Source organism: Petaurus breviceps, unplaced genomic scaffold (genome assembly GCF_028583685.1).
Source record: "Petaurus breviceps papuanus isolate PSGF00001 unplaced genomic scaffold, PetGlider_PUasm1.0 151, whole genome shotgun sequence".
NCBI classification, from domain to species: domain Eukaryota; kingdom Metazoa; phylum Chordata; class Mammalia; order Diprotodontia; family Petauridae; genus Petaurus; species Petaurus breviceps.
The window spans coordinates 24,129,626-24,149,032 of NW_027185712.1; the positions used below are offsets into that span (position 1 = coordinate 24,129,626).

Consider the following 19,407-nt stretch of genomic DNA (forward strand, 5'->3'; position numbering starts at 1 on the left):
GAAGGAAGGAAGGAAGGAAGGAAGGAAGGAAGGAAGTAGGGAAGGAGAAGGAAGGAAGGAAGTAGGGAAGGAAGGAAGGGAGAGAGGGAGGGATGGAGGGAGGGAGAAAGGAAGGGAGGGAGGAAGGAAGGAAGGAAGGAAGGAAGGGAGGGAGGGAGGGAGGAAGAGAGGGAGGGAGGAATGAAGGAAGGAAGGAAAGAAGGGAGGAATGAAGGAAGGAAGGAAAGAAGGAAGGAAGGGAGGAAGGGAGGGAGGGATGAAGGAAGGAAAGAAGGATAGAAGAAGAAAGGAAAGACAGAAGGAAGGGAGGTAGGAAGAAAAAAAGTCTTCTCCCTAAAATTCTCCCCCCCCCCCCAAAAGAAAGTGCCAAATAAATGGTTTAGATAATAAAGCTGTAGGATTTCAAAGGAGAGAATGACTGCTCAATTCTAGGGATGTAGAACAAAGTTTCATGGAGGGGGAGGGCAAAGAGTTGACTTTACACACGATGTAGTTTTCTTTTCATGTGTATATTCTGTCCCCCTAATTAGATTTCATAACTTCTGGGGTTCAGAGACCCTTTCTTATACTTTTCATGTCCTTTGTACTTGACATGATGCTCAAAACATGCTAAGTAATCAAAATTGTCATAATGATGATTTTGATGATGATAAATCAGTTTGAAAATTTTTTTTAACTATGTCTAGTTATAGCCCACTCTACTGGCAAACAAAACGTTCTAACATTATCAAAATGAAGTTTGAGGTTATATATCCCTCTAAATCTATATGGTCTTGTAAGTATATCATTTTTACAAAGTCCAGAACTGTGCTGTGTAGATAGGGTACTCGATAAAAGCTGCTGCCCCACAGATTGTAGTGTGTTCTTTCAAAGTGTTACATGGTCTGGTGGATAGACTACTGAACTGAAATGAAGGTCACAGGTTCTATCCCACTTGCTCTGCACACTGCCCCTGGGCAAGTCATTGAACCTCTCTCTGCTCCTCTTACCTCCTCTATAAAATACAGATATTAACTGCGTTCTGCACCCACACTTTTTCTCCTTTTAGGCATGTCTTGAGGATAAATTAGATAGTAGTAAAGTAATCTGGGGAAGGCACTATATGAATACAATGCAATATTATTTCCTGCTCTGAACTGCTGAGAAATGTTGCTGAGCATTTACTTAAGAGATGACCACATTTCTTTTTCTGAGGTAGCCTCATTTCTGAGTCTGGGAGATAATTGCCATTTGGCTGAGTTTTAGAAGAGGAGGGAGGTGGCTAAAAACACACAGACACACACATACACACAAACACACACTATAAAAGGAGCTTTAGATCATAAATTGCAACGTTATTCTTAGAAAGCCCAGGATCCTGCGAAGTTGCTGATGTGATATAATTCTTCCAGGTGAGATAAATTGGTTTAGGAGTGCTGTGGAGGACCACCTACCTCATCACCTCAGAAGCACCCATAACTCAGATTGGAAATTGGCCCCACTGTGCTCAAAGTGAATAATTTCTTAATTGCTGGGGAAGGAGGTGGAAAGGAGAAATGAAGAGATAGGAGGCTGAAAGCAAAATATCTGAAACAGGTGCCCAGCTGAAACTTTCTGAAGCCTGGATATTGGCTTATTGAATAGGAAAAACAGCCTAGATTTCCTAGGCCTTCCTGCTGTGTTTTGAAGCAGTCAAGTTGAACAGTGGGCTCTAATGTTATTTTGTTATCTCTGAGAGAAGCAGCTCCTAAAATCATTAACAATTCCACATGAGAAACTGTTCTTTTCAAATGGATGGATTAAAAGAAGCATGCTTTCAATTTAGCATACTCAAGAGATCTGCTTCAAGGATCCCCCTCTATAAAAATCTGAATTCTACCTTCATTTAAAGGAGTTAGAGCGATAGCATGGGCCAAATTAGAAAGTGTGTTTTTGGGGGGGTGACTAAATGGCGCATTGAATAGAGCACTGGACCTGGAGTCAGGAGGACCTGAGTTCAAATTTGGCCTCAGGCACTTAATACTTACTAGCCGTGTGACCTTGGGCAAGTCACTTAACCCCAACTGCCCCTGCCAAAAAAAAAAATTTGTTTTGCTGTTGATTTTGATGCACTCATAGGGATGGTCAAAACAAACATTATGGCTTTTCAACATCATCAACAAGATCTTGTGGAGTAATTGAAGAACTCATAGTATCCCAGGATTTAGAACTGAGATCATCTCTATCCTTTGCTCTTGTTAATAGACTACACTCAGTTTTTTTCCTACCTAGTGATTTTTAGTATTGTTGAAAGATGAACAGTCCTAATCTCTCTCCTCTATTTATCCATAGAAAAGGTGCAGTGTTGGCTGCTATAACATATGTCCCATATTTCTCTGAGCAATGGTGCAAACTCTGCCTACATAACTTTAACACTAGCTATAAAGGGGATTCAACTCCCTTAATTCCTTTCTTCGTTCTTCAAAGTATGAAGAAGTGTAGATTGCATCATTTATCAATAGAGCTCAAAGATGACTCTTTAGTTGTCCCCCCCCCCTTTTTTTACTATAAGAGTGGATTTAAGTTAGCAGTTGTAATAAGACCTCTCCTCCACTCTCCCTTGCAATGAGATGGTGAATAGCTAACTGCATGACTTGGTACAGGTTCCCAAAACTCACTGGGCCTCAGTTTCCTCGTCTTTGAAATGAGGATGTTGGAGTAGATGACTTTGTTTGTGACCGTTTATAGACACACACATTGTTGTTGCTGTTCAGTCATTTTTCAGCCATGTTCGACACTTTGTGACCCCATTCAGGGTTTTCTTGGCAAAGATACCATTTCTTTCTCCAAGACACAAATGAGATATGTACCATAAAAGTGCCATGTAATGAAAGTGAGTCTGTCTTGAATTCAATCCATCAAATATTTATTCAGCATCTGGTGTATGCCTAGGACTATACCTTGGTACTGTCAACTAGTTTTACTTCTTCCAGTGGCTCCCTGTTACCTCTAGTATAAATTGGAAAGTACTCTGGCATTTTTAGCCTGTCACAATCTTGTGTGAACCTACCTTTCCAGCTTTACTGAGCATTATCCCCTTTCACATTCTCTATGGTCCAAAAATGTGGTACAGTCTTGCTGTTCCTCTGTTCCTTCTCACAGGTAACAATGGTCCCCTCCCTTCTTACCCCAAATAATCCAAACCTGAAATGCAAACACTTCATTTTGCCACTTCTTGAAAGTTATACTTTTCTTTAAGGATAAGTTCCAGAGCCACCTACTCCTTTCCTGATTCCTGGGCACCTTTTCCACAAACTGACACCTCTTGGGAATTTCCCTTTTACTACAAAGTGTACCACTATCCTTCCATTCACCGAGGTTCATACACAAGTGCAATCTTTAATTCCTTATTCTCACTCACTTCACATATCCACTCAATTGCCAATTCTTGCCATGTCTTTCTTCACAATCACCTTTAACAAATGTCCTCCCATCTACTCATACCATCATCACTCTAGTTCAGACCTCTTACCTGAAGTATTGCTGTAGCTTCCTAATTATTATCTCTACTTCAGGTTTCATGCCACTTGAATTAGTCCTCCTCACAGGCACCAAAGTGATTTTTCAAAAATGCCTATCTGTCCATGTGATCCCTCTACACAAAGAACCCCAATGTCTCCTTATTAGCTCCAGGATCAAATAAAAATTCCTCTGTTAAAAGTTCTTTACTCCTTGTCCTAACTCTCCATTATCCTTACATATTCCTCTCCTTAGTGTACTATAGTCCAGACATATTGACCTATGAGCTTTTCCTCACACATGACACTTCATCCTTCATCTCATTCCTTGGATGGACACTGGCTGACCCTCATGCCTAGAATGCTCTCCCCTCCTAACTTTTCTCTCTTCAACTCCCTGGCTTCCTTCAAAACTGAGTCCAAGCATTTCCTCCCTCAGAAGCTTCATGCTGGTCTCCTTAGTTCCAAAGGCTTTCGCCTCCAGGGTCCTCTTGTTTCTGCTTTCTGCTTATAGGCATATCCTTTTATATGAACTTGTTACTCCCTCCATTAGAATGTAAACTCCTTGACTGCAGGGACTGTTTTATTTTTGCCTTTATATCCTCAGAGCTGAGCATAGTGCTTAATAGACAGGGATAGGAAAAGACTAGAGCTGTAATTTCACTAGTATGAGGAATTCCAAATAAGGAACTCCCCCTAACAGTATAGGGTGGCTTCTTCTCTATAACACATAGCCTTAGAGAATTGCCTAGAACAGTCACTTGAGCTGTCAATGCTCTAGGCCACAGGTTGGGAACCTGGGACCTTGAGGCCACATGTGGCCCTCTAAGTCCTCAAGTGTGACCCTTTGACTGATTCCAAATGGATTAAGTTGAAGGGCCACATTTGAGGACCTAGAGAGCCACATGTGACCTTGAGGCTGCAGGCTCCCCACCTCTGACCTAGAGCATTTACAAGTTTGGGTGACTTTTCATGCCCACATAGCCAACATGCATCAGAGGCAGGATTTGAAATCATTTTCCTGGTTTCAAGGCTAATTTTTTACCCCCTACTTTCTCATGTCTGGCACATAGAAGATGCTTAATAAATTAAGGCTGATTGATATTGATTGATGTGACCTCACTTCCAAATTACCTTGTATTTATTTTGTAGGTGGTTTATCTATGCTTACATATGTACATGCTATCTCCCTTGATGGAATGCAAATTCCTTTAGGAGAGGGACTATTTCATTTTTGTGTTTGTGTCTCTCTTGCTTGATACAACTTCCAAGACACAGTATGCTCTCAATAAAAGCTTGTAGTCTTGAAGTTGTCCATAGCTACAAGTGATGTGGTATGCTATGTTATGTTATGCCTTTGTTGCTAGCCATTTTCCCACTGAATTCAAACCGGATTGCTTTTATGCTGATTTTTCACCTTAAGCCTTAAGAGACCCTAGCAGTTGTATGAGCCTTCTAGCAATCTAGCTCTAATTACAACTGGAGGGGCCCAGTTCTTAATGATAAAGCTATTATTTGAATCTTAGTATGCATGTGGTACTCATTTTTCATTACATTCATCCTGCATTTACATTGTTGCTGAGGGATCTCATTCCCTATACCCTAAGGAAGTACAAAACAATGTGATATCAGACATAAGGTGCAAAATTACATTGTCCTAAAACTCTCTGTTTTCTCTTCTAATATGGGTGATTATTCTTTTTTCAACTCTGTTCCCCAGAGTTTGTAAAAGAAAAACTATTTTGTTTTGTCAACATGTATTTTCAGAATATAGGTAAAGGGACACACACACACACACACACACACACACACACACTCCAATGTGTAGCCATCCTGTTAATCGAAAGAGAATCAAAGAACCTTTAACTAGCAAGAAGCTAAAAACCATTCCCTTTCTCTGAGTTTGTCTATAATACCGTGTTTCCCCGATAATAAGACCTATCCCGAAAATAAGCCCTCCCCTTACTGTGTAAGATTCCTCTAAAATAAGCCCTCCCCCGAAAATAAGCCCTCTGGTGTTTTTCTGTCCAAAAAAATTAATAAGACAGTGTCTTATTATTGGGGAAACACGGGACTAATAATAAAAATCCTCTTAGTTATATTGAGGAAAGGTCTTTAAGTAATGATAGGTGTTGTCAATGACCATCCAAAATAGGAAGGTGAGAACAAACATAAAATGTTAATATTCAGGATGTACCACAGTCCATACAGTATCATTAACCTGTACTCTAGTATTCTGCTATGTTGTCACCACTAAAACAGTACTACCTCCCGAATACAGAAGCCTTTTGTCCTTGCTTCTTACTTGATATCACCCAGTTTGAAAAGGATATGCTTTCATTAGCTATTGTGGATTACACTGAAAGTGACAGACAAGATATCATTTCTTTGGTCCCCTGTTCCTCTTCAAGAAAGTTTCAACCAGTTACAAAAATCAAACAAATAAATAAACACCATCACCCACATAGAGAAATAGTGGATCCTGTTTTGGAGTTGAATTGGCATCCTTCTATTATTGAACCTTACATAAGAGAAAGCTAAAAGCAAAAAATCAAAGTCGTCATTCTCAGTGCACCGGGGACACTCTATAACAGTCAGATAGAAGGCACAGAGGTGACTAGGTAGTGCAGTGATTATCACTGTGCTGAATCTGACATCAAGATCTGAGTTCCAATAGGGCCTCAGACACTTACTAACTGTATAGGACTCTAGGCAAGTCACTTAACCTCTGTCTGCTACAGTTTCCCTATCTGTAAAATAGAGAAAATAAAAGTACCTACGTGGATAGTTATGAACATAAATTGAGATAATATTTGTGAAAATCTTTGTAAACCTTAAAGCACTATATAAATGCTAGCTATCATCATCATCATCATCTTCATATTCCTTCAGGGCTGAGCATAATACATTGCACGTGATAGCTTCTGATTGAATAAATGTGAAAATGTAATTGTATAATATCTAACTGAAAAGTCAGCAGAATGTAACTTGTATAGGAGATGGAATCAGACAAAAAACACCAGGAATGAGAGGTTATGTTTTTTAAGGTTCTTTCAAAATCCTTTCCCACTCAAGTTCCATCTACAGCTAGCAAAACATAACTTCTCTGTTAAAGTATATAGATATGAAAACAGTACTGTATCTATTTCTGGGGTGTTGGAAAAATGTGAGAAGTGCTGTCTCATGAGATCTTAAGCCCATGTAATTGCCTTCTGAACTGCTCAACACCATTATGATGAAGGGGCTGGGAAGGGAAACAGATCGGAAAGTGGAGGAGCAGGTGTGGCGATTCAAAGCCCCTTATTATCAGAGAGTGTGAAAAACAAGGGAACAGGTCAGGAGAGAGATTCAAAAAATGGATTTACAGTATATAGAAAAAGTGAAAAACAAAGAAGGGGGAATTCAAAATCTACTTCATAAAATGACTATGAAAAATGGGCAAGAGAAACAAAGTTGTATAATACAGAATCTGGGAGAACAGGAATGACAGAAAGAAGAAACACTTAAAATGTTCTTTGTAACAGCCTATAAGAATAAAGGAATACATTTTAATCAACACTATATTATAGGAAATGTGCACATAGAAAGGAGGTAAGATAAAAAAGGCTGGTGGAAAATAAACAAGGTAATACTATAAGGCGGCTATTGTATAAACACACATTTGTCATTTCCTTCTGTTGCATGATTATCTTTAGTATTTCCAAGTAGTTGTTTGAGTGACTTTAAATTTCATCTAGCCCAACTGACTCATTTTAAAGAAGAGGAAACTAAGACTTATTATGTTGGAAATCATCTGGTCTAATCCCTCATTTTTCAGATGAGGAAACTAAGAACTCCAAAGGTTAAGTGACTTGCTCTAGGCTAGGTCATAGGGCCTAGTTCATGAAATGTTATTTAGTCATTTTTCAGTCACGCCCAACTCTGTGACCCAATTTGGGATCTTTGTGGCAAAGATCCTTTTCCAGTTCATTTTACAGATGATGAAACTTGAGGCAAACAGGGTTAACTGTTTCCAGGGTCGCATAGCTAGTAAGTGTCTGAGATCAGATTTGAACCCAGGAAAATGAGTCTTCCTGAGTCCAGGTCTGGTGCTCTATCCACCCCACTACCTTGATGCCCAAGTTTGTGAAATAGCCAGGACTTTAAACCAACCTAATTTTTTTATCAAATGTTCTTTCAATTACATCTTGTCGCCTCTAAGGTAACATTGGAAAAAAAAAAACTGCCAAAGCATGCCCATTCTAATTGACTGATTCAAATTCCTCCAAAATAAAATGTTTGCGTGTATGCTCATAACCCCCATCCCCTATAAGGAACCAAGCTGATAGGTCAGTTTTACACATGTGGGCTTAGACTTCCATAAAGCCCTCAGAGTCATTAGATCCTCACTGCTCTAAGGAGCCATCCTGCCATAACCAAGACCAATTCTCTAAATCATTCAGTTTCATGTTGTCTCTAAAGTTGGAAGTCATATAATAGGAGACTCTTATTTAGGCAATGTTTTTGTACTATAAAGGACTGGGTTCTCTTGACTCTTCCATTAATTACTATATTATTATGACTAAGTGTCTACAGGAGTAATCACAAGGTGTTTTGTCCAAAAGGTAGAAAGAAGGGCTGGACATTTGATTTCATTATTGGAGGGAGTTCTTGGTGAGGAAGCTTCCTTTACTTATACAGGGTGCACAAAAATGCATCTTTCCTGACAAATTGCATCATTATGACAATATACATTGTAAGGATACTTCACTTTAACCCCCAGGATATATGTAAATCTGAATTTTCAAAGTAGTCAAATTGAACATTACTTTATTAATTAGCACCCCTTTTTAGGATCTCCACATTACATAATAAGCACCCAGAGCGCAATTCATTGTATCCTACTTCCTAGTGCCTGCTTCCAAGTTTTCTCTTCCTTTATCCTATCCAAGTCCTCATCACTACCTATTCTATGTAGTCTACTGTCTATCCTACCCCACCAATATCTGGGGAGAAGTCAGGAGAATGTAAGCTCTTTAAGGAGAGAAACTATCTTGTCTCTGTATCCCTAGTACCTAATATACAGAAGACAGATTAGTAAGTGTTGAATGTACTTGAATTAAAGAGACTCTGGCTTACATTGAGTCTTTAAGAGCCAGGGCTAAGGTTAGGGGGAAGGACAATAAGCCTATAGAAAGGATATGCAAAAATAAAATCTTCATGGGGGACAGAACAACCTTTGATGGTAGCAAGATGGGGTCTTTCAACAAAGTTGATCATAATCAACCTGGCCATATCCAACAATATATGCCTTTTTACAAGTCTAGTGGTAAAATGGAGTCAACGTGTACCTGCTCAAAGAGCCAAATGTTAAATATTCAGTGTGAGCAGTCACACCTCAGAAATCACCAAACACTATAAATCAAATCTTGATTTATTGTTTTGTTAATTGTCTAGACTTAGGAAAATGGTAGAGAAAATGTTAATATGTTAAATTTAAATTTAAAATATTAAATTTAAAAGTATGTTTTATGTATTATATATATTATAATAATATCCATTTGTTAATGCTACTTTTTTTTTAATGCAATCGGGGTTAAGTAACTTGCTCAAGGTTATACGGCCAGTTATTTTTGTGTGGGTGCCAAGTATCTGAGGCCGGAACCGATCCCAGGTCTCCCAACGCTGGGGCTGGCACTCTTACTCACTGTGCCACCTGGCCGCCCCTGTTAATACTACTTTTATCAATTGTATGTATAATGTACCTATTTATATATATGAGTTGTCTCTTCCATAGTATGGAATATCTTTGAGGGCATGCATGCTTTCATTTTTGTTTTGTATCTCCAGAACCTGCCAAGAATGTTTAGTATATAGTAGCTTTCTAAAAATGCTCATTGGTAAATTACTAATTGAATAAATGTATTTTATATACCAGATAATTCTCTTTTCCCTGGTATATAGATTTTTGTTTTGTTTTTGTGGGTGCTTAGTTTTAGTTGTTACAGCTTCAAAAGGAGAAGGGGTGACATTTTCAACCCTCTCTGGGTGCTGACAAATGCCTTGTCTGGCTTTGTTGACTGCTAACTGGAAGAAAATCTGATATGAGTCATTTACACCTCAGTGTGAATGTGTCAATGTAATTACCTATAAATTCAAAGGTATTTTCACTTTAAGCCTTATCTAAAATGAAAGGTTTCATTACCCGGTAATGGAGTTTCAGGCATTAAAAGGTAGGTGAAGGAAATACTTTTGACTACTTCTGTCCCAGCATTCCTGAAATTATGCCAACTGGGCAGCAGCTGACTTTATCTAGTAATATGGTAGGCTCCATATTTAATCAATTTGCCTAAAATCATACAGTAGGACTCCCTAAAACTACCTCAATGGCTATTCTGGAAGATTAGGAAAATAATCTCACCTAAAAGAAATGAAATTAAATTGTTTTTAGATTCCGACCTTTGAGTGCATACAAGTATTTTGACTTGCTTTTATTTTTACACCATTTTCCTTTATATTTTTCTTCTACAGGTTTGCTTTCCAAGAATATCTGATGTGTAAAAAGCAGTCTAGGCAATGTGTGACTTTGACTGCACTCTGTATCTATTGGTCTGTTAATGTGCCAGGTGAAAGGCTGTCACTGAGTTTACATTTGGGTTAACCTACACAAGGATTATAAATAAATTATAGGTAAGTCAGGCAAGAAATAGGCCCTTTCTTAATTCTTGTGATTCTTCCATTTCTTAAGGCCCACTGTAAAGAAGGAGAATATGCCTTTGCTAACAAATACATGGAGGCTCTAGCTTTGGCCCTCATCTCAGAGCAAAGCTGCGTTAACCACGGGTACTCTTCCTGCAATGCTTTGCTTTTCCCGTTAGAAGGTTTAAAGGGAACCAATATCCCCAGCCTTCCTTTTTGCTTGTTATGGCACAGTTACATTTTTCTGAACCTTAATCCTTTATTGATGTTTTACTCTTCCCTCTTTGTACTACAGCAATTAGCATGAAGCTGATTAAAAAAAAAAAAACAGGGCAAAATAAATATCAAGGGTTGAGTCTTTAACTTGCTATTCTGACTGAAGGTTATAAGTTGTGGCTATCACATTTATGAGTTTGATTCCACTAGATACACAGGAAAACTATTCTTACTCCTTTTTAGTTACTTTCCATATAGAAGCATAAGTCCAAAAAACCTGAGAAACTAAGACTACCATAGTGATGATAGCAGAGCATTATTATAAGCCCATATTAACTTTCCTGACCTTAATTCAAGAACAGTCCTTTTTAGAAAGCCACAATGTAGAGGCACTGGATGAATTTTACATAAAGCACTTAAGTTTGAGATCTTGAAAATCATACACACATATATGTGTATATATATATATGTGTGTATACACACATATATGAATATATATGTGTGTATACACATATATATTTCCTTTACTATCTCAAATAGATGTACTTCTCTCTTTGTATATGACATGAGTCCTTTTTTCCTGATTTCAAAGGAAATTTTAGTCTCTTAGACAAGTCTGAATCACACCCTTTGACCCAGCAATAACAGTACTAGGTCTGTATTCAAAAGAGATCAAAGAAAATGGAAAAGGATCTATTTTTACAAAAATTTTTATAGCATCACTTTTTGTGGTGGTAAAGAATCAGAAATCAAGGGGATATTCATCAATTCTGAAATGACTGAATAAGTTATGGTATGTGATCGTGAGAGAATAATATTGTGCTATAAGAAATAATGAGCATGAAAATTTCAGGAAACCTGGGAAGACTTATATGAACTGATGCAAAGTGAAATGAACAGAAGCAAGACAACATTGTAAACAGTAACAGCAATTATTGTAGGGATGGCCAACTGAAAAACTTAACTACTCTGATTAAGACAATGATCCAAGACAATTCCAAAAGGTCTGAGATGAAATATGCCATCCAGAAAGAGAAGTGATGAAGTCTGAATGCAGAATGAAGCATATTTTTATACTTTTTTGCAACATGACTAATATGAAAATATGTTTTGGATGACTTCATATGTATAACTGATATCAAATTATTTGCCTTCTCAAGGAGAGGGGAAGGTCAGGAGAAAGGAGAGAATTTGGAGCTCATTTTTTTTAAATGACAAATTTTTTCACATGTAATTGGAAAATATTTAACAAGATAAATAAAAATAATTTAAGAAAGAAATCATTTGACATTATAATTACTCACTGCACTGAATAAATAAGAAAAAAAGGAGGCAGGAATTAGGAGCCGGTCCTACCTAAGTGATAATGGAGACAGTATTATCATCGATCTTTTTTTATATTCAGAACTAGCTCCCTTCCAACAAAGTAGAGGGAAAGAAGTGGTTTCATTCTGCACCCAATTGCCTTCTATGTGTAAGTATGTATGTGTGTATGCATATGTATATGTGTATACATATGTGTATGTGTATATATGTACACACATATACATACTGTAAAGTTGGTTGGTTGGTTGGTTGTTGTCCTTTTTACTTGAAGAAGACCAAAATGACATCAGTATATTGGGATTAAGGTACAATGTGTCTGACTGTGGCTGATCAGACCAGTATGAGCTTGGAAGGCTCTGCCACAGGCTATGCACAAAATGGTTTGTTTGAACATTTGGGATGGAGACATCTCAAAATTTACCCATCTCATATTTCCCTTGAGCTATGGCAATTATGCTTTGCTCATAGACCACAGTGTCTTCTGTGATGTGGGCCTGCCATGCTGGGTGAGCCTCTGCCAATGTCTCCCACATCTTACAATCAATTCCAAAGTTCTCCAGAGAGACTTTGAGAGTGTCCGGTATTGTTTCTTCTTTGTCTTGTGTGAGTTCTCTATAGAATAATCTTTTAGGTAAATGTCCATTTGACATTCAAACAATGTGGCAGCCCATTGGAGTTGTGCTCTCTGCAGTAGAGTTTGAACACTTAGCAGTTCAGTTCGAGAAAGGACCTCTGTGTCTGGTATCTTATCTTGCCAGGAAATCTTCAGAATCTTCCTAAGACAATTCAAATGGAAGAGATTCAGTTTCCTGGCATGAAGCTGGTAGACTGTTCAGGTTTCACAAGCATACAAGAACTGAGGTCAGTACAATGGCTCTATAGTCCTTCAATTTGGTAGGCAGTCTAGTACTTCTCTCCCACACTTTCCTTCAGAAAGGTCTCTCAAACACTAAGTTAGCTTTGGCCAATGCATGCATCAACCTTAGTGTCTTTGTGTATAGCCCTTGAAAATATACTTCCAAGGTAAGTGAATTTATTGATAGCATTCAACATTTCTCCATTTGAAAGTAAGTCATTATAAAATAAGGGAATCTTCATTTAAATAAAGTTAGTCTCAATTATAAAGTAAGTAAATGTGAATATGTAAAAGTATAACATCCTCTCATGCTACTATCCCAAGCCCTACTCACGCTGACAAGCTGGGTCCCCATAGAATTGACTTTGTATTCCCTCTGGCCTCTAGGAATAGCTCTGAAGGGTTGAGATGTCTTTTCTAGTCCTATAGTTTACAGGCTTCCTCTGATAGGCTTCCTGCCATGTTCATGTGCTTATTGTCAACCGGTCATAGTTATCTTTTCTGATCTAGAGAATAATCATAATAATAATTAGTAATAACAGTGGTCTCAAACTTAGAGAGCTCATGCGGTAAAGTACGCAGTTCCAGAAAGTACTTTTACTAAAGTCCTCAAGATTTCATCCTGAGTTGTGGTGTAACTTTTCTTCTGGGCTCTTTGAAGAACCTTGAATCCTGACCTCATCCACCTTAGCTCCCAGTACAGATTGATCCAAGTACCCTTAAAAGACCCACAACAAAGCCTTGTGCTATACGTACAGTTACAATACAAGGGTATACATACTGAAGCTAGCTTAGCCAGCCAAATCCAGACTGTTGACTATTTCTAAATGGATATAAGCTAAGAATGACTGATCCCTGAAATAGACTAAAGAAAGCATTGGGGAAAACATTAAAAATGAAGGTTAAATTTTAAAGTGTGTCATAGGTACATTTTTTCCCCCAGAGAGTCAGTTGTTAAACATTTGCCTGCAACCTCTAGATACAGCACATTTAGTATGATCCAGCAAAGGTGACTGATAAGATGTGGTCAAACAAATAGGAGGAGAACAAAGAGAAAGAACAATTTAATGAAAAGTCAAAGAAGAGAGAATATCCAAGCAGAAGTGGTGATCAACAATGTTAAGTGTAGTGGAGACATTAAGAGAGATGAACACACTGGTATCATGTTGGCTGGCCATATGGTGTGAGAAGAACTTTAAAATTATACCTGACAGTATTGTTCTCCAAAGAGGTAAACTAAAGAAAAGAGACACATAATGAAGAAAGTAGGAAGAAGGGAAGACTGGTGATTACATTAGGGTTCTGAACCTACTGTTCTGACACATTTAAAGACCTTGGTAGCTTTAGTGGAAACCTAACTTGCTTTAAGAATTAAGGTGTCGGGGTGGCCAGGTAGCAGAGCGAGTAAGAGCACTGGCTCCAGTGTCAGGAGGACCTGAAGATCGAATCCCGGGCTCAGACACTTAGCATCCACCCAGAAACACCTGGCTGTGTAACCTTGAGCAAGTTACTTAACCCCAATTGCTTAGGGGTGGCCAGATGGCTCAGCGAGTAAGAGCACCAGCTCCAGTGTTGGGATGACCTGGAGATTGAATCCCGGGGTTAAGACACTCAGCACCATACCCAGAAATAACTGGCCGTGTAACCTCGAACAAGTTACTTAACCCTGATTGCTTTAAAAAAAAAGAATTAAGGAGTCTAGACTTGAAGAAATCAAGATGACATGAAAATAAAACAGCAATAAAAATATATTAAATAAGGTGCTCAATCTCTATTTAGAATCTCACCTGTATTTCAAACAGATTATATAACACCCTCTCTATGGCCAATACTCCAACATGAACTCACCTGAGAGGTGACTCCCATCTTGGAATCTAGTGGTAAACTTGTGGTTAACTAGTACTAACCCTTTAACTCACAAGTCAGTGCCTGGGTACTTCCCATTAACAATCAGCCAGGGGACTCTAGTGGCTCTTAGAAAAAGTATTTACTCAAATAACAAGAACTAAATTTGAAAAACACCCCTACCATCTCCCAAGACCTGGGATGGATTTGCCAACTATATACACAGAGTCCAAGGGGGATAGAGTGGGCACAAACTTAAAGTATAAAGGTAGTGATGTACACGTGTAGGAAACATATGGTTAAGACAATATACACTCTGAAAAAAGCAGAACCTCGGTATTCTTTCTCTCTTTGAAGAGTTTTCACCAAATTCACTATGGGATGTTGGTGATGGATTAGTTTCTTTACTTTTGCTCTGAACTTGTTCCTCACAGAGAACCACAACGACTAGCCTGGCCCATCTGGTCATTCAAACACTCCATTAGGTCCTTAGAGGGTGTACCATTTTTGCTAGATGGGTCAAATCATTGACTCCTGGGTTTACTCTTCAACGGGAAGTCTAAGTCTCCACCACCTCCCACCTTAGGCTCAGCTTGGTGTTAACTGTTCTTTTGAAGCTGGAGTATTCCAGTTTTCTTTGCAGATGGAGCATAATTGTGTTCTCTGAGACAGTGCAGAAAGACTTTGTTTTCCTGGAAAGAAGCCTCTCCAATTCTGTTCCTTTAGGTCCACTTGTTGTTGTTGTTGTTGTTCATTTGTTTCAATCATATCTGACTCTATGACCCTATTTGAGGGTTTTTGTTTTCTTTTGTTTTACTGGAGTGGTTTGTCATATTCATCTTTAGTTCATTTTATAAAAAAGAAACTGAAACAGTTACTTGCTCAAGGTCAAAAAGTTAATAAATATCTGAGACCAGATTTGAACTCAGGAAGATGATTTTTCTTTACTCCAAGTCAGAGACTCTCTCCACTGTACCACGTATCCTAGACTGAGTTTTGTAACCTTCAAGAAGAGAGTGGGGAAAGTATACCCTCTTGGACATGTTGTCTTCTTTCTCTCAGTAAGGGACTCAAACCTAACTTATGGTGACCTGTCAGTTTCCATATCTGATTCCTGTCTGGGTCTTATATAAAACAAATGACTGAGGTAGAGTGTACCCTGGGGCAAGATTATCTTCTCTTCCAGGTTTTTCATATGCAAGTGAGTTACTCAAATGCCCATGATCAGTTCCAAAGTATGGAAAGTCTTCAACTTTCCTGAATCTAAATAGCATACTCTTATAAGAGTATAACATAGTATAATTCAGATGAACATTTAGCCTATTATTAAAATACAAAAACACAAACATGACATTCAATAAAACATATTTGCTTAAACATCAAATTGTAAATCTATTTTTATGAAAAAGAATGATAATGTAAAAACACCTTTAAGAGGCCATTTACTCTAATATGCTGTTTTAAGAAAATCAGGTATTATTCTTCCTACTTTATTGAGGGTCTTATGGCCCAGAAAGGTTAAGCAATTTTTCCCAACATTGTACATTATTTACCTCATTTGAAAATGCAATATTCAGAAAATCACTTGAAGAACTCTGTAATAAATAATTGTTGATTTTTATTACAGAAAATAACTTATACCTAATCAGACAAATCCTGAAAACACGTCTAGAAAGTTTAATCAACTGGAGTAGACGCTGAATCATATGGGTATGCAAATACTGTGGTCATTAACACAGTTTCAGGAATTGCTATGATCAATATTTAGCATAATAGTGTGCAGTTGTAGGTAACCTTTATACTTATTGATATATGTTTTGCTAATGTAAACTTGAAGGTGAAATTTGAAATCAACATAGAGTAGGATAAGGAAGAAAAAAAACAACTGTGAGTATGAATGGTAGATTCATTTTCATTCTGTTGCCAAAAAAGGAACTCTGCTTTTGGGGGAAAAAATCCCACCAATGACATATACCCTGGAATAAATTCAATAAAATGGGCCAGGAGTGGGGGTGGGGATGTGTGCCCTATTTTCAATTACTTTTAAGTTTCACAGAAACTTGTTCTGTACTCAGCATCTAAAAGCTGGTGCTCAAACTAAAGATGAATGGGGAGCAGTCACAATGTACGCAAGGAAGGAAAAGGGAAAACTACTAGATCAGACACACTCATTAAAGGTGTGATGATGCCTTCAAGCTAATTATCATTAAAATCCCGTGCTGAGCACCCATTTGTTAGGCACTGCACCAAATAAGTTACATGGTTTCAATCTCTCTCCTGCAGGAGTTTACAGTCCAAGGTTGTATGTTGGAATCACAAACAGACTTTGGTCAGAAGCATCTTTTGAACTCTGTATGAAAGAAACCTTTCTTTTTTTGCAGGGTGTAGGGGGGAAATACCAATGGACATTTCTGTGACTGGACCCTTTTCTACTACATCCCTGGCTTCTGAAGCAGTTAAAATGAAGCACTTGACAGTTTATCTAGTAGTGTTACCTAAGGGAGCAAATTAGGAAAACTTGAAGGTAGATGCTTCCCTAAATGATGGTGGTGTGGGTCCCTTTATTCCCACTAAATTCTTATTTTAATTTTTCAAGTAACAAGTATTTTTTAATGTAATCTATCATTCTTAATTCTCCCCCACCTTCATTGAGCAAATGTAAAGTAGATGAATAAATGAAAGAATGAATAAATAAAAGTTCCCCAAAGAAGTACTCCAATACATATCTACATGGTCAAGCAAATCAAATTATCTAGGTCTTTTTGAAAAGAAATTCAAAGACATTTTGTGGAGAGTAAAGAAATCCAAATCTTGTAATTCTAGGCAGCAACAAAACTGTCTTGGGTAAGCAACATATAATGTTCAGTAGCAAAAAGAAGTTCTCAATGGGTAATTATCAGAACAGTTTAGTGGTACAATGAATAGAGCATGGGCCCTGGAGTCAGTAGAACCTGAGTTCACACTTGCTAGCTGTGTTACCTTGGGCAAGTCACTCAACCCCAATTGTCCTGCCTTCCGCCCTCCAAAAAGCCAAAAAAAAAAAAAAAGCTTAAATGGGTAGTTATCACTTGAATCCAGAATTATCCCTAAGTCCAAGTTAATGTACAAGAGGACAAAAGCCATAAAGAGCAGCCATCCAGCTGGAGCCTTCAGGTACATTTATCCATCTTTCTTTGAAAAAACAAAACAAAAACAAAATGGCTTCTATAGTAAAGAAAGACAAGTAAATTAAAACAGAACTTAGAAGAATGGTTGGACAGACTAAAGCAACAGTTACAAGATCAGGGGGCGGCTAAGTGGTGCAGTGGATAGAGCACCAGCCCTGGAATCAGGAGGACCTGAGTTCAAATCCAGTCTCAAACACTTAACATTTACTAGCCTTGTGATCTTGGGCAAGTCACTTAACCCCAATTGCCCTGCCCTCCCACCTCCCCCCCCCCAAAGCAAACAAACAAACCCCAAAAGCCAGAAACCAGTTATAAGATCTGGAAGAATGCAGAGAAAAACTTGAAGCAGATGAATATGAGGAAACCAAAAAAGAAACTTTGGGACAGCTGGGTGAATTCAATGATTCCCTGAAGAAAATCATGTCTGGAAACATGACTTTGGTAGATGAGCTTAGTGATATGCACCTGGCCATCCTGGTGGCCATCAGCCAGGCCTTTAAAGCACCAGAGGTAATCAGATTGTTTGCAAAGAAACAGCCAGGGCAACTGCGGACAAGATTAGCAGAAATGGACAGAGACCAGATGGTTGGAAAACTGGAAAGAGATGTATATACCCAACAGAAGTTGGAGATACTGACTGTCCTGTGGAAACCTGGAGAAAAGCTGAGTGCGGACAATGAGACCTGACTGTCCACAAATGCAGGTACTACCCTCAGCCAGTTTGAGAAAGTCTCCACTGACCTTAGCTCTGGAGACAAAATCCTCACTTTGGCAAGTTTTGAAGTAGAGAAAAACAAAAAATGATGAGGAGCTTTGTAGAATCCCTGGGCATTGGGCACAGTACAAAGGGCACATTTGTATTCTTCTGTGGATCTGAAGTCATCTCTGAGAACTCTAGAGAACCTGAAACCACGTTAAGAGCGTGAGGAAAGTGCAATGGAGGCGTCCTCTGGCCCTGTCTGCCTGCTTCACTAGTGTGTGTGGGTAGCGGCAGAGAGATGTGCCACATGGATGGATGGATGGTCTCATTAACACACACACACACACACACACACACACACACATCTTACCTTAGAAGGGTCTGTCTGTGGAAAGGAGCAGAGATGAGGGAGGAGGGTGCATTTTCACTATCAAGCTCAGTTTCTCTGTATATCTCTATTCAGTATTCTTGTTTGCTTATGCTGATGGTGAATGGAACATAGCAGCAATAACAGTTTGTTTCCCTCTTTAACAAAATATTTTGATAGCTGTATTTTAATTGAATAGGTTTTTTTGTAAACATGTATTTTATTTTATTCATTCACAAGCCTTACTTTGACAAAGGGTCCATGGACTTTAAAGAACTGCCAAAGGGGTCTATGACACAAAACTGTTGAGTTTCTCCTTTTAACTTGTTTCTCTACTGTGGTATTTCACAGTTTGTGAGTGTTGTACTAGAAATGTTAAGTAGATGGTTGACTATAATGGTCTTTGCTTTCAAGTACCACCTGTTCCATGAAACTGAAATGTGAAATCCTTGGCAAATGATCATCTAGGTTCTTGTTTTGAGACTTCGCATTAACGCCCAAGATAATTTATTCTAGTTTGGCACAGCTTTGGATCATTAGAGGCAGCTAGATGGCCTGCTTGAAGGAGCAATGGACCTGGAGTTAGGAAGATGTGAATTGGAATGTAGTCACATACACTTACTGGCTGTGTGATCCTGGGCAAGTCACTTCTTCTCTGGCTGCCTCAATTTCCATAACAATAAAATGGAGATAGTATTTGTACCTACTGTCCCGTGTTGTTGTGAGGATCAAATAAGAAAATATTCCTAAAGTACTTAGCACAGTGCCTGGTACAT

General features: G+C 38.4%; 1 pseudogene; it reads left to right on the forward strand.

Moving 5' to 3' along the window:
- The window catches only part of LOC138153097 (protein LZIC-like), an 89,397-nt pseudogene extending 71,029 nt beyond the window's left edge, over positions 1-18,368 (forward strand).
- The last annotated feature ends 1,039 nt before the right edge of the window (positions 18,369-19,407 follow it).